Here is a 13,604-nt window from a genome sequence, read left to right on the forward strand (position 1 = left end):
TAATTTTTTTAGTTTTTTGAGACAGGGTCTCACTCACTACGTAGTTGAGACTGACCTGGAACTCACTGTGTTGTCCAGGCTGGTCTCGAACTCACAGCGATCCTCCTGCCTCAGCCTCCCGAATGCTGGGATTACAGGTGTGAGCCACCACACCTGGTGTCTGATCCCCTTTTCTAGGGATGAAAGTCTAGGTATAATTACATTTTCACTGATTTAGGTTTAGAAGAAGAGATGCCTTGTGTTAATATATTTGTATTGGTTTTGAAGAACCATTTCAAAACCGAAAATAGGGTTCCCTGACTTATGAAATCACTTCCTTCTGATTAATATTTTGGGATGAATCAAAGAAGTGTAAAATGATCATGATTGAAAATATCTTAAACCGTGTTCTTACATTCTTTAATGAACATTTTTGCCTTGCCTTCCATAAATCTGTTTATCTTCTATAGGTTCATGTGGTTGAAAGTTGAAGATACGAAATACTTAGCATGGAAAATGCGATGTGGGCAGCTGAAGGTTTCTTTCTTTTTATTCTAAGAAATGTCATTTTTTTTCACCACAATAAAATTAGCATTTTTTCTGGTTATGTAAGTAATACATGTTCACTGTAAAAAAAAAAAAAAGAGGAATGATTTGATTGGATGGTTTTTGTCAATAGAAAAGTAGAAGAATCACCTTTATGATAATTGCACATTTCTATGTTTAAAATGCATACTTATCTAGAGTCCTAACTTTAAGAATTTGAACACATATGTACATACGCACACAAAGAGCCATTTGAGATGATGCAGGCATATGGAGATGAAGTGTCAGGTGATTTAGAATGGCTTAAAGACTGTTTTCAACAGGCCAAGTCAACGCTCCGGATAGAAAGGGAGCATTATCCTAGATATTTTCACACGCTTTCTTACTTAGTCCTTTAGACATTTAATTCTTTTTTTTTTTTTGGTACTGGGGATTGAACTCTGGTAGACATTTAATTCTTATAGCATCAATATAAAAAAGGTATTATTGAGTAGAGGGGTGTGGGAGAAGAAAAAGTTTTATTATATTCATTTTAATGTGCAGGGAATTTAGGGCCCAGTAGGTTAAGCAGTTTTGCCCAAGTTTGTATAGCACATCAGTGGTAGAACTGGCATTTGGACTTAGGGCTTTGTGACTGTGAATCCCCAAATTCTGCATAAATGCTGGTGCCCATCACTGAAGACTGCGAATAACTAAAGACCTTGTGAGTATTTCCTACTGGTAGTGTACTGTTGTATATTCATTTATTTTTGCTGAGAGGTACATAATTTTTTTTTACTAGCAGACCTTTTCCCTAATAAATGTATTATTTATTGTTTTTCAATATCTAAAATAATCAACTAGACTTAAATTGGATCCTTCTGATCATTATCTGTTTGGGATGTTACGCAATTTAAGAGGATGATCCGGTTATCCCTACCTACCACAGAGGGTCTCTCTCTATATATATATTTTTTTTTTTTTCTTTTGCCTATCTTCCACCTTTAAAAAGATTAATACTTGAACTGGAACTTGAACCAAAGCACAGAACAGCATTTCCTAGGAAAGAACCTTGTTCTTCTTATTTCATAATAGTTTAGTTAAATCACTCACTCAAAAAATATTTATCAGTCACTGAGGAAAAGCAGTGAACAAAACAGGACAGGCCTGCCTTCACGTACCTTTTATTCTAGACAGTGAATTAAAAAAATATATACACACGTTTTTAATACACGTGCACACAGACATACAAGCACACTTGCATATGCACACATACATATTGTAGGTATCAGGACCTAGAGGGGATTCCAGATTAATCTGAAATCTTATGCCCTTCGTTCTGCCCCTAAAGGGTCTAGGCCTAATTGCCAACCCAGTTATTCCTGTAACCCCTTGCTTTTGTGTTGTTCCTGAGCCTGAGAAGAACCCCTTGTTCAGACCCTTGCCCTGTGCCCCGAGTGTGGCAGGAGGCTGTGGAGCAGGTTTGGCTCTGGCCAAGGTCAATGGCAGCCTCTCATCTTTCTGAGGCCCTGGCCAGGCAATCTGGAGCCAGCAGCGCTGTGGCTCCTGACACAAGAACCCTTTAGTGCTTCTCAGATGGTTTTTCCTTCTCCTCAGGAAGACAAATTGGGGATTTTATGAGCTAATGTAACTGTTTACTGAGGGGCTGCTGGAAAACTATAAAGGGACGATTGATTAATTGATGAATTTTACATGCTGAGGAGCTTGGTTGGAAGTAACCCTGTTATAAAATGCAGTCTGAGACGGGGCTGGTGAGCAGCACCTTTCCCAGGGGTCCAGGGCATGGGGCAGGGGCTTGAGAGTGGGAACTGGACACCCAGGGAAAAGGTGGAACTATCCATAGTCTCAAGGGAAGAGGTTCAGAAAAGTAAAAGTGAAGATGAGCATTTGTGGCTGCTGACCTGCAGGAGGTGTGGAGCTGAGGTCAGACTCTTCATATCCTCCCCTCCAGGGAGGTGTTGCCATCCACACTTCTGATGAGGAAGGGAGCCTCAGGGAGCTTCAGTAACCTGCCTGCGGCCACCTCTTGTGACCAGGATCTCAGATTTGTTAGCTTCCAAAGTCCGGGCTCTTGTTCTTTTAAACTCTGCCACATCCACAGTGGAGCTTTGGGTGCTGTGTGCCAAGGTCAGGTCTTATTTGCACCTGTATTTCTATCTGTCTCATCTGTGTGACCCAAGGTAGAGCCTTAGACATCCTTAGTGAACAGAAAGATTGACCACATCACAGGGGCATTGTGGTCTGTAAGGTGCCGAGACATATCGGAGCTTAATGGGTATCCAGTCCAAGGAGTGCAGGTTTTTCAGAGAAGGAAACTGAGGCCCAAGGAAGGGAAGGGGCATTTCCAAGGTCAAATAATCCATATGTGGTCTGGAAGGCACTTCTATCAGGTACCCTATCTTAGGCTTTTGTTCAGTGGGCTTTGTCATTGGTCTCCCTGGGCTGTTTTGGGGGTAGGAGTAAGCAGTCCCATCCCTGCCCTGACCTGCCCTATTCTCTACCCTCTCCCTGCTTCTATGTATCTAGAACTCTCTGCCAAGGGGGATTGGAAATTTTTTGGAGGCAAGGAAGAGGGGAAGGTAGTGGAAGGGTTTAGGAGCCAGAAAGGCACCAGGGCCTCTGACTGTGAGACCCTCGCTCTGCTCCCATCCCCCAGTGTCTGTCTCCTGCAGGAGGGCTGTTTATGGTCTCCCTGACAGCCTCTCTCTTCAGAATGGATAATTTCTCAGGCTCTGCCTGCTGATTAGAGCTGGAATTTAAATGAATAACTGTGACCTTGTGAAAGTGCCCTAGTTATGCAGAGGCCCGATGAGGAAATAGACCTCTTGCTTTGGTCCATCAGAGCCCTGGCAGGCACAGGAGGAGGGGCACCGCCATCTGCGGGGGCCCCAGAGGAGGCCGGGTCTGCTGTTGCGGGAAGGAACCACTGCCTTTGCTCTGATCCTTTCTCTGCCTGCTCTTGACCTCTGCCCCTCCTTGTCTTTCCCTTTAAGTGTAAATTATTTCAGGGCTGTCCTGAGCCCTACTCTATTTCCAGGGAGTCGCGCAGTCCAGCCCAAGGGATGCTGTTCCAAACCTGAAATCAGGAAGCAGCATTAGGAGTCTGGCATGGGTCTGTGGACATGAGTGGGTGTCTCAGTAACCTCCCGCTCCAACGGCGACCACAGAGCTGATGGTCAACATCACAGGGAGTGTGTTAGAGAAGCAGAAGGGCAAGCCCCGCCTAGACCCACAGAATCAGAATTGGCTTTGTCTCAAGAGCCTGGAAGTGTAAGCATTTTGATGTTTGAGACACACTAGCCTAGTGATTTCCAATCTCTCCTCCTATCTAGGGCCAGCAGGGCTGTCTGTACTGAGGAAGTGGCAGTTTACTTGGCTTTGTACAGCAGGAGACACCTCACTGATCCAGCTCATAGGGGTAGCAGGGAGAGTAGGGAGAACTAGGTTAGGGAAGCGGCAGAAGGAGCAGTACTTGACCACTTGTCACTGTCCAGGACTTTCTGTATAATGATTTCCATTCCACGAGCATATCAGGATAGCATAGGGAAAAGAAGGGGTTGGTAAACTAGGATTTGAGGACGAAAATCCAGCTCACTTCCTGGTTTTGTAAGTCCCATGAACTTAGAATAGGTTTTACATTTTTTAAGTGATTGAAAACAATCAACAGATGGTATTAGACTTATTTTATGATTTTCCGGTTCATAAAGCTTTTGTCCGAACATAGCCACACTCATTCCTTTATGTGTTTTGAGTGGCAAAGCAAAATTTGTCACCCCCGGGTTATAGCACAGTCTTGGAGCCTGTGACTGGCTTGACATCTTGGCTCTACCATAGCTCTGCACCCTGTTCAAGTTACTTTACCTTGTGGGTCCTACTTTCTGTCTGTGTAAGATAAGGACAATAAGGGTACCTATCTTGTGGGGCTGCTTTGAAGGTTAGGAGAATCCGTGCGTGCCGTCTTTAGAACAGTGCCTGGCACAGAGTAATTATAACATAGGTCTTATTGTAAGTCATCTCATTCAACACGTGTTCTACTTCATAGAGCAGTGGCAGAAAACCTATGATATGTGTGCCACAGCAGGCTGTTTCTATCACTGCAAGCTCCAAAAGGTTCGCCATCACTTTTATAGAGGAATATACTTTGCAAGGTTCTGACAAAGCCCAGTCCTTCTTTTCAGTGTGTCTTGGACTCCCTACTTGTCCAGAGGCATGCTCTGATATCTCAGTGCAGGACCTCTGTACATGTATCTGCTGTTCTCTCCTAGGCTCATATTCTCTCCCATTGGTCCTGACCTTTATGCTTTCAATGAAGAGGTCTTGAGCTTAGACTGTGGCTCTTACTCTCAAGTGGAGCCTTGTAAGAGGGGACCAGTACTTGTAGATGACCTATCCTGTGCCAGCCACCTACTGCTTGACAAATAAAGAAATCCAGGCTCCAAGATATCGTATTATTTGCCCCGGGTCAGAAACAAGGCATGATAGATTCCAAGATCTAGATTCAGGTCTGGCTCTGCCACTTTTCCTAGGAGCAGTGTGCCTTTGGTCAAGTCGTACAGCCTCTCTGGGCAACTGAATTCTTTTAATGTGAAGTGTGTGAATCAGATGAACTTTCAGACTTTGTCTGCTCTGAGAGTCCATGATAAGATTTTCTTCCTGAGACACCTTGGGGGAACAGCAACCAGAAGACTGTCTTTCCATTACCAAGATTTACAGCTCCTAACTCCAGTAGGGCTCTAATATATTTTGTGAGTTCTTTGCTATTTTTTTGGACAATAGCCACACTTGCTTTTTCTCTTATTATCTTATGAGAAAAAACAGTTGACATTTATTGAGCTTATATTTTGAGCCAGACACTGAAACATCAAGTTTTGCATGCATTATTTACTTCTTTTGACATTTCTAAAGAGGTAGATTTTTCTGTAAGGTCCATCTCACCCATGAACAAACAGGCTTGGGTTTGATTAGTAACAGCTGGCACTATCTAGTCAAGGTGGTGGACTGTCTGGTTCTGGCAACATTGCTGAAGAATTCCTACCAGAGTAGACATCTCACACACGTGCACTACTGTGTCCTCTCTGCCTAGAACAGTTCTAATACATTGGATGACAAAAGAAATACTTGCTGAATGAATTAATAATGCTCAGGACTCTGCTGTTACTTTTGTCACACATTCCTCTGAAATTCTGCTTTTTATTAGGGTTCACAATGGGCCAGAAGGGAATTAAACCAATCTTTATTCAGTGCCTGTCTTGGGTTCTGCCCAGTGAGAGGTGCGGGAAATCCGCCTCCGCTGTGCATAATTGGATTGGAGGGGGGCTCTCAGCAGGGTTGACAGTGCTCGGCTTCCAGCCAATTGCCCGGTTGGGGCCTTGGGAGGACCCCCTTGGCTCCCATTGCTGCTCTTGATGAGTAAGTGTGAGTAAGGACACTGCTTCCCAGCCTGCCTCCAGCTTTGGCTATCTCAAGGAAGGAGATCGCTGAGCCTATCACTTTTTTACAGAGCCTTTTAAACTTCCCTCCTTACTGTCTCAGAAAGGCAGACCAACTAGCCACATTTCATTTCTCAGTTTTGGTGGGCAACGTCAGAATTAGAGCTGGAAAAATCATTATTCTGTGGAATAATACTCCTCTACCTCTGAGCCCACTAAATGCCTGTGGGTGTTTAATTTTGATCCAATGATTGGAGGCATCATTTAGCAGCAAAGAACAATGAGTGCTAAATGTCCTGCAATATATGTGAAAACCTTGTTCAAAAATTTGTGCTGCTCCAAATGCTATTGATGAGACCATTGAGAATCTGTTAAAGATCAATTCCTTCCTTAGTGGAGGGGAAAGGAGGCTACAGAGCCTCCATGTGTCTCCGCTAAGTCTCACAGCTCGCATGTGGCAGTGTTGGAGTTCCTCCCAGTCTGTAGACCAGCCTGTGGAGATCTGGTAAGGACGTGGATCAAGCTGGTCACTTTGCTGGGCCAGGCCTCCGGAGGGGTGGGGAGATGGAACAGTGGAGAGGCCAGGATAGTGAGTCCCTTTGTGGAACAGTTGAGCTGACTGACCTCAAAGGGAGGCATCTGAGGACACAGTGGGCAGGGTTCTGCTAGTGCTGCCAGCTTATTAGAAAAATGGTGTTGGCAAGAGATAAAGGGTGGACAGAGAAAGACCCTAGATAGACCAATCTCTTAAATACCAGTTACAATAACAAGCCTTTGGCCCTCCCTATGTGCCAGGGGCTGTGCCAAGTGCCCCCCACCCCGTATCTCCTTCCTGTGTACCATGGTCTCTTAAAAGGTAGAGAGTGTTCTTCTCTTGGAGAACAGGGACCTATCAATGCCTGTACTCCTGCCTCCTGCTACGTTGTATGTGCTCACAAACTTTGGCTGGGGTTCACATTTTAGGGATGGAAGGGGCCCAATAGGTTGTCAAGGCTCTGTTTGTACCTAATGTTTGAATCCTTCTCTTATGAGTTTATTCAGACTTGGCTTGAACTCCTTTGGCAATGCAATTCTCATTGCTCCTTCAGCCTTTCCATCCATTCCAACAATACTGAATGTTTGAGAGCTCTTTCCTATCCTGGGTTGCTATAGCTTTCACACCTGTATGGCTTCCTGCCCTTGGAGACACACAGAATAGATCTAATTGCATTCATTGTGTTTGAAGACAAGGCTTTTGTCTTTAAGGATTTTCTTTTCTAGAGGCTAAAACATCTCCAGTTTCTTTAGGCATTCTCATTTAGGCTTTAAGTTCTTTCATCCAGATCATTGTTTTCTGAAAAATGATACCCTCCCCCTGCATTCTTTTCAAAGAAGGGTGCCCACACCATATACAGTATTGTAGGCTGATTGGGATCAGTTCTGCTCCCCTTTTCTGGAGTCTACATCTATTAATGGCAGTGCCAAACATTTAGATTAAAAAATTACTATACTATTAAATTGAACTTAAACTCAATTTTTTTTCACTATTTTTTTTCAGCTTTAATTGAGTTTATTGGTACATTTTAGGGATACAAAACCTTCACTATTTTTTGTGTGCGCTGCTTCTCAGCCATTTCTTTCCCCTTCCTGGATTTGTGCAATTGTTTTTTGACTTAAGTGTAACATCCAGCACACCATGATCTATTTGGGTGATATTCTCTCATCCAGCAACTCAGCTTTTCCTTGCAAATTTCTGTTATTCATGAATGGAGGACAATTTTAGAGAAATTCATGACAGTAAGAAAGCAAGGACTTTCTCTTCTTTTGGATGAATCTCTTCTAAATGTCAGTGCTCATCATTTAACCCTAAGCGCTATAGGCAGGACCGCCTTCCTCTCTCTGCCACTCACAGCATTCATCCATGAAGAAATCTTACCACTCCCTCTCCCACTAAGAGGTGGAGCTGGCTGGCAATGTGCTGCAAACCTTCTTTCCTTTACCCTGTGGTCATACCATACAGAAGGTGTTAAAGACTCACAGGCGTGACTGGAAGCAGCATTTTTTGTTCAGACCAGCCACCGTCCTGTAAGGACAGAATTGGCCTAGAGACAAACAATGAGTGAGTGGCACGGTAACACCCTATAGAGTCAGAAGGTGAAGACTGAGCACAGTGGCATCATGGAAGGGCAAACCCCAGAGACTGCTGGCCCCTATCTTGGAGAATTAGCAGCCTGCTCTCTTGTCTTCATTGCCTCTGGAGATCATCATCGTCATCATCTGAGTTCAGCTATTCAACTTAGCCTCAGTACTGTGTTCAGTTTATAGAAGAGCTAAAATCATATGTGTATATATATGTTTTCATAGTCTTGACTATGAAATCATAATTGCTGTTGTGTTGTTCATTGTTTTCTTATGGAGCTCGGCTATATAGGATGAGCTATTGATAAGGCCTACCATTCTGATCATGGGTAGTGTTCTTAATATATTAGTTTAAACCAGCTGAAATTGCTGGTTTTATAGGTCAGAGCCAGTCAAATATCAGCAATTTTGTATGGTTCGGTCCAATATATTGTGTGCCCTCTTTGGATTATTAGAAGCAAAGAATTTTAAAGTTTGAAGGGATTTTTGGTAGGTATCTCCTAAAACCCCACTTGGACTCGTATCTTTGGTGTTTCTGCAAAGGAAACTTTCCTTCGTATTCTACCCTCAGTTCTCGCCAAAAGTGATTGCCCCTTTATTTTGCATGTGCAGCTTCTCAAATGCCTGCCGGCAACACCATGAATATAGGAGTCCCTTCAGCCACTCTGCATGTGATGTGCTTTTGGGCTTCTCATAGTTGGTTGCCCCTTTGGGCACATTCTGCCCGGTTTATGCCCCTCCTAGTACAGAATACCTTTGGTTCACAGTGCTAAGGATGGACTATTGAGCTTTTTTAACTGGGGGACATTGGTGTAGGGCATTAAAGTACCAGAATTTACTTTTAGCCATTACAATTAAATTTTACTTTTTGCTGGTTCTCACCCTTTTTGAGCCCCTTTCCAGTAGCTAACAAATGAGCAATTCCTCTGATCTATAAGTCATCACAGCTTCTCGACAGTATGCTATGAATGTTGTTTGAATCAGCCAAACTATCGATTATGTGACAGGTCTCTGCTCTGCTATGAGATGCTGGTGAGCTCTTGTGAGAAGAGGAAGGTACAGTCTATAATGATAATGTAGTTTGGGTTGGTCTGGGGCAAAATTCTGGGCTTAGGAGCTGGTCGTAAACTTCCATGGCAGAGCACTTTGCCTAGCAAGTATGAAGACCTCATAGAGGTTTCCTTCAGATCTTCACCCTTCTGTTCAAGCATTCTTTTCCTCAGCCTCTGTGGCGGCTCACTGCCCACGGCAACAGGCGTCTTCAGTCTGCATCCCTCTTCCCCCTCTGTTCAGAAGCCCCTGTGCTGGGCTCCTCTCTTTAATTTCACTGTCCTGATGGTCTTTCTTCCCACAAGGTAATGTCAATGGGTAAAGAGTCTGTTTGTCCGGATTTGCATTTTAAAGAGGGAAATAGTTTAGTAACTCCAAGAAATGATTTAGAAAAAGAATTTCATGTTTTCATGAAATACACGTTAAGCTGCTTTCTTCTTTAAAATGCAAATCTGAACATGAGATTCTTTCCCCTTCTCTCTTCCTAATTCCTGATCATGCTGCAGATAGGATCCCCTTGCCCCCCATCTTTAACATCTCTTTAGTTTTTCCAGAAACACCAGGTGAATGTCTCTATCACCTTCTGATTTTAGGTAATTACTCTTTTAAAAAGTCCTTGTGGCTTCGTAAGAATTCAATGTTGGCACTCAAGCAATTAGTGACATTTAATTTCTCTACTTTGGTATGGAAAAAAGAGATGATATATGTGAATTTTTTAAAAGCTGGGATAAAAGTTTCTCTGAAAGTGAATGAAGTAAAAGTCTTAGCAGAGATAACTTTTTTCCCCCTGAATACTCCCCTACCCTTTTCTTCCATGAAATACTTTTTCCAATCATCCAGCCAGGGTGAAGGAAGGAAGGATGCATTGAAAATCATCTGAGGTGGGCAGGAGATCACGGGTTGGGGTATTAGGTATTAGCTTACATGATGGAGAGCTTCAACTTCTGGCCTGCTTCCTGAACATCGCCTCTTCCTCTTGCTTGTTTCAGTAAATGGTTCCTATTCTCTGTATTACTCATTCTCATGACAGACTTCATGATGGCCACAGCTGCTTACGAATGACTTTGCTTTCATAGCCATTTCCATTTTCCTGAGCTGCAAAAGCAGCTATCTCCATGGGGATTTTCCTGAAGGGTGTAACAGTTTAGAGAGCATACGTATATTCTGCATATATTTTACATATGATTTGCAGTCTGTTCTAAGGCAATTTCAGCTTTGCATATCTTATCTATTGGTGATCTGTTTCTCATCTTGTCCCTGAGTGCATTCAGGTAATCACAAGAAAGGTGGAATATTGTCCTAGAAAGGGAGGAAGAAGGGTCAGAAGTATTGGTTACCCTGTTAGTATCCAGAATTGTCAGGATCAGTTAAGCTAGTACGTTGTCAGTATGTGACATAAGAAAGTAGACACTTCAGTTGCTTTCTTCCTCCTCCTCTTTCTCTTCTTCTTCTTTCTCCTTCTCCTCTTCTTTCTCCTCCCCACTCCCCTTCTTCTCCTCCTCCTCCTCCTCCTCCTCCATTATTTTCGTAAAGAAACATTGTAGTCCTAAAAGAATTCTATGTTGGCAGTTCTTAATTTCCTGCCTAGGAAAAGACCATCAGACCATGCCTAGCCTTAGGTGAACTATTTTGGGATAACTTTTGAGTCCGAATTAATAATCTGTTCAGATCTTGAGCCCATGGTCAGATTGCTTTGGAAAGATATGGTCCCCTTTGCTTCTGTGAGTTCCTGGTCCAGTTCGTGCCTTATTTTTTGGCAGCCCTAGACCATCACTGCCAGAATAAATGCTGAACTTCAAACCCAGCCATGGTGCTGCTCCTGGGCCTGGTAGGAGGGTACTGGTGTGCATGTATTTGACTGCCTCTGAGGTTGACTTTCTAGAAAATCCATTTTCATTTTAACTCCTTTCTCATCAACCACACACATAACACATATCCAGCATAGATTCTGCTTGTTTTTGCTAATTGTATCCTTCTAAGATTTTTTTGACCATTATCTTCTCTAATTTATGTTGGAAAGCTGTTTATTTCCCTTTTCCTTTTATAATATCACAATATTTTCATATTAAATATGTTTGAGAAATGTCTCCATGATGTTTCAGTAGTCTTCTGCCCTTCCCAGTTTCAACTCAGAACTACAGCCCCCTTCCTTTGAGACTTCATTGGTTTACATGAGCGTTGACCTTCTTTTCCATGAAGGGAATGTGATAAGTTCTTATATTTATCCTGACTCCCTTTCACATCACAGTCCTATAATGTTAGTTAAATGCACACTGGACATTTTTGCTTGGGTGATTCTTCTTTCTCTTGAACTCATCATGCCTAAAACAGAACTCATTAACCTCTCTCCAAATCCATCTTATCCCATGTCCCCTCTTACTACATTGCTTTTCCTGTGTCTCTCATCAAGCCCTCCTCTAAAGCATCTTATCCATCATTAAATCCTGGTGAATCCTCCTTTTCTCTTTCTCTTCTCATTGCCATGATGCTCATTTGGCCCCTTTGCCTATGACTGATCTTTCTGCCTTCTTCTCTTTCCCTCTAATCCATCCTGTCCACACTATTGCAAAAGCAATCTTTCTGAACAGTATTTCCCCCAGGTCATTCTCTTGCTCATAAAACCTCAGTATTTCCCATCAGCTGCAAGATCAAGCCCAGTTTCTTTAGCCTTGAAACACAATGCCTCCATAGTCCGGTCCCTAGGATAATCTTTCAGTCCTTCTTATTATGGCTGTTTATATGTATGAATGCCTTTATCTGTGTAGCATGCTATTACATACCTACCATGTGCCTGGTAGTACCCTAGTAGTTTCAGAAAAATTGATCAGGAAAATTTTACAAATGCACTTTGTGATCTTGGGAGGTGATGGTACTACCTAGAATGCCCACCATCTTCCAAAGTCTGTTTAAAAATCTCTCTGACCACCAGAAACCTTTTCTGAGCACCCAGGACCCTTCTCTTAATCCCTATTGGTCTTATCATCTGCATTCATTATCTGACACTTTTCAATTCCTCATTCAACCATCAAACACATACTGGGCACCTACCTACTTTGCTTTGCACACTATAATACCTATTGCCTAATTAGGTATACATCAGTGTATTTTCATAGCACAACGTAAATAATAATGCACTTGATAGAACTCTTACCCAGCTTTGTGCAGGCCCAGACTTTTTTACATATATTAATGTATTTAATCCTCAAAACAATGGATGAAGTAGACATTCTTACCCAAATTTAAAGAAAATCAAAGTTCAGAAATGTTTGGCAAATTTCCTAGAAAGAAGCAGAGATGGGGTGCAAACCCAACTCTGGAGTCCTTTTAACTCATGCTTCATAGCCAGGTACTGGTATATATGTCATACATGTGTTTGTGTAAATATAAGCACACAGACTACTGCTTAGTGAGCTCTAACTTCTTAGAGGTCTTGGATGCTTTTCTGTGCTTCGATCCTCTCTGCCTCGCTCAGCCTTCACATATAGTTGGTAGTTGATTTGTTTACTTGATTGGTTGTTAGTTCTTTTCTTCACCATCAGGGACCCAAGATTCGTAGCATGAAATAGGAGGAAAAACAGAATTTCAGAATATTCAGTTCTTAACTCTAAGAGCTATGAGAACAGGCTGTACAAGAAGATACTGACACAAAAGCTTTTGAAAATGGCGTAAAATTTCCTTCACAAAAAGCAAAATAAATCTTAAGCAATATTATGGTTACATAGTTCCTCCCCTCCCCATCCAGTTTCCTGTACTTACTCATGTCCATTTTTTGCTTTGTTGCCTGCAAAACCAAAGTTTTGATATTAGGATCCCACATCTGCATTCCTGGCTTTAATACTTCAATGTAAAGCTCTCAGAAGTTGAAGAAGGTAGAAGAAGATAACATTTTACTTGAATGGCAACACTGCAACTACATATGTAGTTTAATAAAACCTGATAAGGACATATTTGAATTTTAAAAACACAGGTGGTGGGATATTTGCATTTTAAAAGGATTCTTCCTTTCACAAAAGGTTCCACTGCAGGGTTCCATTAAATATCCAATTCCTCTCAGTGCATTTATCCTACAATTTAATTTACCTAAATTTGATTTATGTGCCATTCTAAAGGGGGAGCTCTCAAGTTCCAGTGAACTTGGGAATCACTTGGACAACTTATTTAAAATTCAGATCTTGCTCAGCTCCTCCCCAAGGTTCTCACTCATTCTGTCTGGGATGGGGCCCAGCACCTTCATTTTCAGTGTGTGTCTTTAGTTGCCTGATGCATGTCACCAGAGAAATATACTTAGGGAAGCCCAGAAGTTGAAGCCCAAACTGTAGGGCTTTCTCCATGACCTGCATACCCCTTACCACCTTACCACCAAGTGTCCTTCTTGTCTTTCATTTGGTGACTTGGAAAAGTATTTATCTGGTTTAAATAGACTCTTTCCTCTAGTTTGCACTCATCCATGCACCTTTAATCTCAGTTGTGAAACATTCCCCC

The 13,604-nt window shown here is 42.4% G+C and overlaps 1 protein-coding gene across 30 annotated transcripts in view; it reads left to right on the plus strand.

The window, feature by feature from the left end:
* The window catches only part of Nrxn3 (neurexin 3), a 1,525,607-nt gene that overhangs the window by 98,898 nt on the left and 1,413,105 nt on the right, over positions 1-13,604 (plus strand). The gene's annotated exons all lie outside the window — the stretch shown is intronic.

The sequence above is a fragment of the Fukomys damarensis genome, unplaced genomic scaffold (assembly GCF_012274545.1).
Source record: "Fukomys damarensis isolate Sample0158 unplaced genomic scaffold, DMR_v1.0_HiC HiC_scaffold_21, whole genome shotgun sequence".
Lineage (NCBI taxonomy): Eukaryota > Metazoa > Chordata > Mammalia > Rodentia > Bathyergidae > Fukomys > Fukomys damarensis.